This window comes from Physcomitrium patens, chromosome 12, assembly GCF_059467195.1.
Source record: "Physcomitrium patens ecotype Gransden chromosome 12, ASM5946719v1, whole genome shotgun sequence".
Lineage (NCBI taxonomy): Eukaryota > Viridiplantae > Streptophyta > Bryopsida > Funariales > Funariaceae > Physcomitrium > Physcomitrium patens.
This window is the reverse complement of record NC_143421.1, coordinates 16,092,193-16,102,443: the sequence shown is the minus strand read 5'-3', so window position 1 is coordinate 16,102,443 and position 10,251 is coordinate 16,092,193. Positions and strand designations below refer to the sequence as shown.

Genomic DNA, 10,251 nt, shown 5'->3' with positions numbered 1-10,251 from the left:
TTGGCTCTAATATCATCACACGTAGACCAGAATTTCTTGAGAATCGTTGGTAGATTTGGCAATTTTTGGGTCTCTGATATTTCATTCCGCGGTGGTGACAAAAGAAGGAATCCTGGCAGCTCCGAATGCACTGCAATGCAGTTGCCCGTTTTAGAATCCTCCTTGAAAACGTTGATGCGGATGCTATTCGGAACCCAGCTAAAATCCAAGGTGCCAATCAATGGAAGGCGCCTGCCACAGTGGAGCTTGTGTCAGCCTTCTCTGGTCATGGCTATTACTGGGGGGTCCTCGTTCGCAGCATGGTTGCTGTCTTTGTAATCCCCCATTACTAAACTAATCACATCTTGTCCCTTACCTGACCACTAGAACAATCAGCCGAACAGAGCCTCAATCGCTCACCGACGTGTGGACACTGCAGCCAGGAGAAGTGACTCTGACCAACTGTCGTTGAAGGCGAAATTTGAGCATGCGGTTCCTCCATCGATGGAGCATTTTAATGCAGGCGGTAGAAGTTTATTTTTTTGCGTGGAACAAACAGAATTGGATTCTGTTGCTAGATGGCAGATACATTTTTTTGACCATGGTGAGTGTTTCCTTGCTTATCTGTAACGAGCCAATGCTCATCCGCATTTGGGAAATGATTTACTGTGCCCGGGGATCATCGAAGACAGAATTAATGAACTAATGTAACTCGAAAAGTTTCCCTGTCGATGCGCGTAACTTTCCCTATGAATGAACTCCACATTATTGTTGAGGAATAGTGATTGGTCTACATGTTCACTTTGTGCGAATTCCGTGATTGACCTTTTTATTAGACAAGCGGCAGGTATCGATGAGAAAGTGACTAGCATTTAATGCTGCAATTAAAAAGGTTACTTTAATACAACCTATCTGATAAAACTTTCAACTTTCGAGGATCAATCACAGGTGCTTTTCATTTTAGATCATCGTTAGATCTGTTATCAACATTCTGCTGCCGCACAAGCTTGCGAAACGACAGCAGACTGTTCCGGTGTATGCACCACGATCTCATTCTTCAGTTACATAGGCAAGCGCGGCAAAGTGATGTATATTCTACAGACGCATGCATACAGGACCTTACACATCTGTCGTTCAACACCCGGGCTCGTGGTTGAGTTCAGATGCTGCGCAAACTGGGAGAGGAATAAACTTAGAGGGCAGCTTGCAGAAAATCGCATAGTCGCACATGCTTCGACCTGGACTACTGGTTTTGTTTGTAGTCTACAATGCAGTAATCTGCAGTGGTCTGGCATGTTTCCCTCGGGACCAGGTTCGATGTTCGCTACGCTGGAATCATCGTTCCAGCGGAGATGTTTAGCTGGTGAATGCTTCATCCGGAGAAGCATGCAGCTATTGATTATTGAACATTAGCTGTGGCATTGACGACAGAGACCATGTTTATTGAGATTGAGTTATCTGGAAAACATTCATGTGCTTGGGCATCAGTGAGTATATACTGATCCCTCAAAGGAATCGTAAAGAATGGAGCTGGACCGGACAAGTCCTTTAAAGGAATGGAGGACTGCTCAGGCTATTTCATTAAACATCCCTAGCCTCATTACTGCAGCCAAAAAGCAGCTTAGTTTACTAGCCAGAGTGAGCCAAGATCAGGCACTCACAATAACGGGACCTACATTAGATCGCGCCATTCGCAGGTACTGCGTCCTCAGATCGATTGTCTGATTGCATTTACCCATATCCAATCACCAGCCGTCTCATTGTGCTAACGGGGTTTTATTTTCAACTTCGCAGATACGAGACCTGTTGGTTGCCATTGCTTGCGAGTCAAGAGAGCGGAGCTACCGCACTCGTCCCTCCGTTGGACTGCGCCTGGGTTTGGCATTGTCACCGTCTCAATCCTGTAAGTAAGCTGAGCCTGAGATGATCTTCAGCGATTGCGTCACAGTACTTGGTGTTCGGGAATCTCAAACTCTGCCAATGTGTTGCAGATCCAGTATGCCCAGGACTGCAGGACAGTGTTTGGGAAAATTTTAGGAGCTCCAGTTCCGGAAGCGCGATTCATGGTAGTAGCTACCGAGACGACCATCCAGCTTTGGACGAAGTTGTTCCCCAATATGCCTTATGATCACTACAGCGACTCCACGACATCCACCTGTGGAGCAGAAGTGGGGAATGAAAGTGGACGGCCTATAAGCTACGATCTTGTTAACGCAGTTATGAGGCAGGTCTCGTTTCACTATCAGGTGGTTCACCGTTTCGATCGCAAATCTACCCTTTTTATCCGATCTCAGCTTCCGGGGTGCATTTTTCGAAACAAAGATCTCTAATTTGTTAGCTGAGGTGTAATGATGTGCATTGGCAGGTTTCCCAGCTTCATTTCCGTCAAGAGTCGTTTTTGCACGCTGCAGAAATGCGGTACAAGGGTTTCCTGCATCTGGCTGCGAAGTCGAAGGGGAAGCTGTTCCTCGTACCCACGTACGACATCGATTTGATGTGGCATTCGCATCAGCTCGACCCTATCGCTTACAGGGCCGACACGCTCCAAATTCTGGGTTAAGTGCTGTATCACGATGATACTGACAGCGATCGGCAGGAAGGGTCGAAACTGAGCGATTGCTTCGAAGAAACCAAGCAGCTGTGGGAGAAAACTTTCAGCCTTCCGTATGTAAAGGCGGGCGCTATGTACCAAGCCGAGGTTCCCACGTCGTTACGGTTCACAAGTTCCCCCTATTTGGATTCGCAAAAATATGGGAGGCACACGTCGAGCAGTTACAGGACTGAGCAGGAGTCTCAGTACAGTTATCTCAAGGGCCGGCAATCAGTGCAGGTAGGAACTTAGTGATCGGCGCTAGTAAACCATGTCAATGGCCGTTATCAGTTTGTACAAGAGTATATGTAATAATTTGCTGAGTTTCTTGACAGATTCGTATGGATATTCTGGAAGCGAAGTGTGTACCTGTGAAGAGGATAGGTTCTCGTGTCTTTGTCCGAATGAGGGCAATGAAAAATTGCGGGAATTTTGAAATGAACACAGAGGAGGTGGAGATTTCGGAGCAACCGCAGTGGAATCAATCACAGTGGACATTCACCTTTGAGACGTCTGTGGAAGGTGTAATTCTTGAGCTACATATGCGGAAGCCCTGTCTTATGAGAGGAGGCTTCAAGAAGAAATCTACTATTCTCGGCGAGGTGCATGTGCCCTTCAATTTGCTGCTGGCATCACCAACTCTTTCCGCGCTCGACTGGTTGTCATTCCACAAAGATGACCACATCTGAGATTTGCAAAGGAAGCCTCCAGCTGTGAGAATCTCTGCTTCCATCACTCCGCCCATCCCCTCACCCTATCTCTTTAGAGCCATTAATGCCACGTCCACTGACGACAACTTCCAGGAGATAGTAAACGGAGGCGACATCTTCAAAGTGGCCGCTGGTTGACGAGAATCGTTTTGGACCATCGGGATGAAGGAGTGTACACAGTTCGCATCCGAAAGTTGCAAAGTTGTGGCAAGCCCAATGGATCGGGAGCCAGAATTTGCATGCCAGTGGCTGAACACGAAAGAATCGTAGACATTTTTCGGCCAAATCCAGATGCAAAGCTCGGAGACCCACCCAGTAAGTCTAAATCTCAATATAAGCTGAGCTGCCCTCGCGAGAAGTTACGTGCTTTAATTTCGGAGATAAGTGCTTGCCTGGCTCCATGGATTTTCTCATTTTTTGTCGAATTTCATTTTGTGATTGCAGTTGTACGTGCGGCATCTGCGACTCAGCTGATGAACGCAAAGCAGCAGTTAGAGAATGCCACGCTGCAAAGACAGTGGGCTTTGTTTGAACCAAACACTGTCTTCACAGTGAGGAAGAACCGCGACCCTGAAATGGATGAATACCCAGAGCTGACGATTGCGGGTGGCGTTGGCTATCCTATCGGACTCGTGTCAGGAAGGTGGCTGCAATACCAAGTTCGGGACAGTCAACCCGAAGATGAACGTGGATTTGTCACTGTCGTGCGCTACACTCCGGAATGTCCCACGGGCAAAGCTACGGCACTTTTCAATTGGAAGTCCGGCGCAGTGGAGGTCACTTTAGGAGAAAATGTGATTCTCGTATTGCTCTTGCAAACTGTCACTGCACTAGCCGTTCACGATTTGCTTGGCACGATGAGCAAAAGACCGACGAAGGTGACGAAGAAGACGATACTGCCACATGGAGCAGAATGGGGTAAGATTCAGAACCAGCTTGTGCCGCCACGCTTTAACTTATGTGCAGTCAGTGCTAGCACTTGGTGAGATCGTTAGCTCTAGCAAAAGACATCGTCATCGACATCCACTGACGTTTTAATGTGGTACCACCCATGTCTACGCAGGAGCTGTGAATGTTGAGACTGGAACGAAAGGGATAGCAGCAGCAGCAGCAGCTTGTTCGAGGCATCGGTGTTGGTGGAGCATGAACTTCGAACACTGGGCACGGGACACGTATGATGTGACCCCGAAATCCGGTGCTGAATGTGGAGGTGCGGGGACATGTGGTGGGGGAGCGTGTGCAGCTGGCTGGAGCAACAGCGTAAGCTGTGGCGGCGGTGGCGGTGGCGGTGGCGGCGGCGGAGGTTGTTGCATGTCCGAGGGATATGGCGGCAGAGTTTAAGCACACACACCTTCAGTTCCATCCATTGCTCTTTTCATTTCGTGTGACATGTTGTACAAAGGTTTTGCCCCTCAAGAAAACACGCAGGTTCTGATTCAACCCACAGAGGTTGGATTCACGTAGGACGTCAACAACAGTCAGCCCGGGTGACATTTCACACCCATTGTCATAGGATCTGTAGCTTCATCCACACCACCCACTTGAACATGAGTGTAGTAGGATTCACTGCGTCAGTTGCAACAATTGCCTGTATATGTACATCAAACAGTCGAGTGTTATAAACTCTTCACAGTGCTACTTGTTGCCACTGGAACCCATCTCATGTGAGTTATTGTCACGTTTCACCAATTTTGTAAACAACTAATACATAAGAATATTACATTGCTAAAAATTTGTTTGTAACATATTGCACCTAACACATTTAAATTACTATATTTGAATACTACTGCTGGTTTTTCTAAGACTAGGTACAGGATTTTATTTAATTATATTTTTCTAGTAAACATGAAAGTTATAATTAATATTAGTGGATTTGAATATAAATTCTTTGTAATGTCTACTTTGAAATCTTAAGACAATTTTACTTTCTATTCATGGTAGAATTTGCAACAAAAACCTCAAATATATTTTTACTCTACCTCACATAACACTGGAATATTCAAAGGTACAGTGGAAATGCTTGGAGTAATTTATTTATTTATATCAAGAATAAATACTTGCTAAGAACTCTAAGATTTCTTCTAAGAGAAATATCTATAAAATTAATCATTTTCAATCAGCATTATTCTTAATTTAGTTCATTAAGGTGCAACAAGTTATTTATTTATTTATTTAAATTCTAAAAAAATGATTTAAAATTTTATTAATTAGAGTTCAAGTAAAAATAACAAAGTAATATAATTTCCTAACTGTTTATTGTATTTATGCAACATAATTGGTTATTTTAAATTATTTTAATGCTTTGACTCCCTTCAAAAAAATAACACCTATAGTTCTAAAGAGATCTGAATATAAAATTATTAATTTTAGTTATTTAATTTGTTGGTAAGTATGTTTTTCTATTTTGATTTCTATAAGTATTCAAATATATACAAATTTACAATTTATGTGCATCTATTTAAAGATTAATATTTGAAGTTTAGTTTGGTTGATGTAATTGTCAATATAAAGACTAATCTAATTTATGAAGCATTTTAGTCTTCAATTTGCCATTCTTTAATCAGTTATCACTTTATTTTTTAATTCATTACTACATAACTGTTTTAAGAAAATTATATGTATAATTCAATTTAAGTTATAGCATAGAAAACATTTTTATTATAAGTGGAAATAATACCAATAATATCAAAAAAAATAAAAGAGTGTATTGTTAAAGATATAAATCTATACAAATTAAATAATTAAAATTTATAAAAGAGAGCCATGTAAAAGTTTCTTTAGGATCACAAGTTTTGTATAGGAAAAGTATCTAAGTTAAACACTTAATAAGAATTTCCTTCCATCTAAGAAACTTCTAAAAATCATTTTTTATGTTAATATAGTGCATCCAAAGATGCATGTATATCCAAATGGCATCTAAATCACTACTACATCATTTCTGAAGAAAGATATTCTTTGCCAAACTTATTGATAATTATATCTACTTACTTAAGTAATATAGATATTTATGATATTATTTATTTATTTATTTATTATTTATTTGATCAAAAACTTGATTTGGAATTTATTAATTATTTTAATGTACTTTCATTTATTTTATAAAAATACCTAAAATTATATTCATGAAAATAGCTATTTTTTAGATATAAATATATAATTTTGATACAAAGTGATTTGTAATATCTACCTTATTCTTCTATGCATTCTTGCATCATTTAAATATTACTCGCTGATTATTTTTCTTACTTAATAATTTATTATATTTGCAGCATCTTTTACATATTAGAATCTCTAAATTTTAAATTGGACAAACTTTCATTTATTTAAAAGATAAGAATAAGAGAGATAAGATAAAGTTTTTTTTTTAAAAATAATATTTTTAATGTAGATTTCAAAAACTAAAATTTAGTTTTTAAATTTGGATTATTTCCAATTTTAAGCATTTTATTGGAATGAAGAAATATCTAATAAATTAAAAATAATGCCAAGTTGTAGAGCAATGCACAATCTTTTTAAATTTGTTGATTATGCATATATAATAAATGTGGTGCCTATATAAAAAGATGTCCAATAAATCCATGAACTCTCAAATTCTTTTATGGATCAATTGATGTCATTAACTTTGACTCTCTATATGATAAATAAAAAGCTAATCACAAATTCATAAACTACACAATCAAATTAGGTAGGTAACTATTAAGCTTTTAAAAACATAATGGAATTTAGTAAAAGAGAAATAATGTGGTATTCTAGAAGAAGACTATTATTTTAGCTAATTTAGAGTACATATGGATATTTGGACAATAAAAGAAGTTGGGCTTATATGACTTATTTAACAAAAAAGTTTGGCTATAAATGCATATAGGACTTAAGGAAATCCCTATATATATATATATATATATATATATATCTACTCTATAAGTTTTAAATGTTTGAAACAATAATGTACTACTTTTGAATTTTTTATTAAGTTAGAAATATATAAAATTAGGTAATTATTTTTTGTACATAATAAAATCTTGAAATACAAAAATTAAATGAATATGAAGGTGATTTCAAGAGATTAAGTTACTTTTGTGGCTACTTTGTCAATCTAATTCAACTTATTTAACTTTATTTGGTCTCTATTTAAGATATTATATATGTGACATATTTGAATTCAATAAAATAAAAAATAATTTAAAAAATAAATATAAAATATAATTTAAGTAAAAAAATGATGTAAATAGATATTATTGAATACATTTTGTTTTGTTTTGTTTTGTTTTGTTTTATTTATTTTATTTATTTTTTATAAAAATTAATAAAAAAGAATAAAAAACAATGATACCTCAGCACCAATTTGTTTAGCTAATATTATAGAGCATAAATAGAAAAAGAAATATATTCACATACAAAGAAGGTAGTTTAATTAAATAAAGTTATGTAGATATTTTAAGTGGCATACTGTTGTCCATTCCAAACTTGACACACATTCTTAATAAGATAACCAAATGTAGTTTATCATAATACTCTATTATTTACTTGTTATGTTAGGTGTAAGAAGATTCTTGAAGAGTACAAAATGGAAGTGAAAAGGAAGAAGAGAGCAAGGGGGGAAAGATGAGCTTTGGAAATGATATGAAGCTCTATTTTTTTAGATAGAAGGAATGAAGTACTCATGACATTGTCATAATGTGGGCCGTATAATAATTAAATGATAGGTATTTATATACATTGTACCTACCTTAAGTATAAAATTAGGTTATTATAAAAAATTTGTTATTTTTGTTCATGTAATTTTTTTGTTAATAAAAGATTGGCCTTAAGATTGATAATTATAAAAATTAAAAGATGAAGATAAGGAAGAGATAAACCATGAGAGGTGGATTTTCATCATAGAGTCCTCTCGACAACTTTTGGATAAAGAAGAAGATAGACCATAAGTGGTGGTTAGTCATCTTAAAGTCAACTTAGAAACTTTTAGATAAAGGAGAGATAGACCACAAGTAGTAGTTACTCATTTTAGAATCTTCTTAATGACTTTTTGGAGAAGGATAAGGATAAGAAGGACTACATGTGGTGGAGAGAGAAAGGACTTAAAAGAGAGAAGGAAGCACAAAAGCGTATTTTTTAGATGGTTATTGTATCTTTGATTTTAGTCAATAAAGAGCAAGATTTTAAGTCTTGGAAGAAAGTCTATTTTGATTGATTGAGATCTTTTATTAGAAAAAGCTTTTGAAATATTATTTAAAAAATTATATCCACTTATATGCAAAGTTTGAGTCTAAAAAATAACCAAGTCAAGGAAAAACAAAGTACAAAAGCAAAAGAGATTCGGTAAGATTATAAGTTAAGGGCAACAACTTTGAAGGGTCATAACTTTTAAAAAAAAGATATGGCTATAAAACTTAAAGTGTAATTGTATTTTTAAGTGAAAACCTATTGAAAAAATTGTAACAATTAGTTTAAGAGATATGTATTGAAGAATATTTTGAGGTAGGATTGTGAAAAAAATATTGACCAAAAAGTTAACTCAAGTGATTTTTTTGCTAAAAATTATTTAAATCATAAATATTTTTAAATTTTGGAATGCAAAGAGGAGATAAAATATATAGTCTATTATAAAAGGTTTCAAATCATTTTATTTATTAAATATTACATTATATAAGTCCAAATAGATGCATGTCAAAAAGAAAAGATAGAATTCAACTAAAATATATATAAATAACAAAGACTTCCACAACAAAAAGGTTTATCTTTTTCCAAACCAATCACAAACTTTTCAACAATGTTAGATGCTTAGAGGGATATTATAAAGTAATTTTGAATACGCTTGGTGCTATATAGAAATGTAAAGCATAAGAAGGATGATATCGTATTGTAATTACTTATAATATGTAAAAATTAGCTAAGACATATAATATATTCATAAGTCTTGGTATATGTTAAAATGGTTAATAGATTAATTTAAAGAAAGTGGATATAAAAAACTTTAGTTTAAGTTTTATCTATTTTGATTATAACATTAAAAAAAAAAATTAGAGGACCTAAATGTTTAATATGAAGCCTTGAGAAGAGATTATAGCCTAAAGAAGAAATTTTTAACTAGTAGGAGGCTTATTGGGAGGGATGAAAGCAAGGCATGGTTGGATGAAGGTAAGAAATGTGAATCTTTATTTCTATTGATCGAAGGCCATGTCCAATGGGCTTCAAGGAAGTTGCCCGAGGCCTTATTAGAGATTAGGGTTTCTTTTTCGAGGTCATTTGAGCTTTGGAGGCTAAGATCATCAAGTTTAGGTTTTTGGATATGGATTTGATGCAAATTTTATGTGATTTGGAGTCTTTATGAAGGAGTTATTGGTGCTCCAAATTAAGGTATTAATTTCATACCTATTTTCATTCTTTGGGATTTAACATATGTTTATGGAAAGCAACAAAGGATTGGTGATTAGAATTGAAGAGAATACTTCTTCAACTACACTTTTTATATACTTTTTGGTGAATTTGAAGTTTAAATGAAGAAGTTATATAGGGTTGAAGTCAGCACATCCAAATTAAAGGCAGTAATAAGTGATTTTATTCATTGTAATGGTTGGAGCCATATCTTGAGTTTTTGAATGAATTTGTGGCTCAAACTTTTTGGAGAAGGTAGCTAATTGTATTAAAAAACTATATATACAAATTTTGTGGCATTTGGATGTTTAATTTGTAAGATATGAAGAAAATTTCATGCGGGTATATAAAAACTAGGGTTTGAAGCTACTATTAGGGCTTTGGTGATATCTTAAGTTCCACAATGAATTTGTAATTGAAATTTGTTGTGATAGTTTTTAGAAGTACATTAGTACTTTATGTAAATTTTGAGTATGTTTTAATAGTCTGATTGGAAGATATGAATTATTAAAGTTCGAAAATAATATCCCTTAAGGATATTAAAGGATTTAGAGGTTTTATCATATTTTGGGTATTTTTGGAAACTTAAAAATTATA

General features: G+C 35.7%; 1 pseudogene across 1 annotated transcript; it reads left to right on the top strand.

Annotated features, from left to right (window-relative positions):
• Positions 1-946: 946 nt before the first annotated feature.
• Positions 947-4,927, top strand: LOC112289494 (glycine-rich domain-containing protein 2-like; annotated as a pseudogene). Its single transcript, XR_016505648.1, has 8 exons — positions 947-1,676; positions 1,774-1,882; positions 1,971-2,225; positions 2,345-2,809; positions 2,905-3,252; positions 3,363-3,594; positions 3,724-4,197; positions 4,343-4,927. The product of XR_016505648.1 is annotated as a glycine-rich domain-containing protein 2-like (transcript).
• Positions 4,928-10,251: the final 5,324 nt, after the last annotated feature.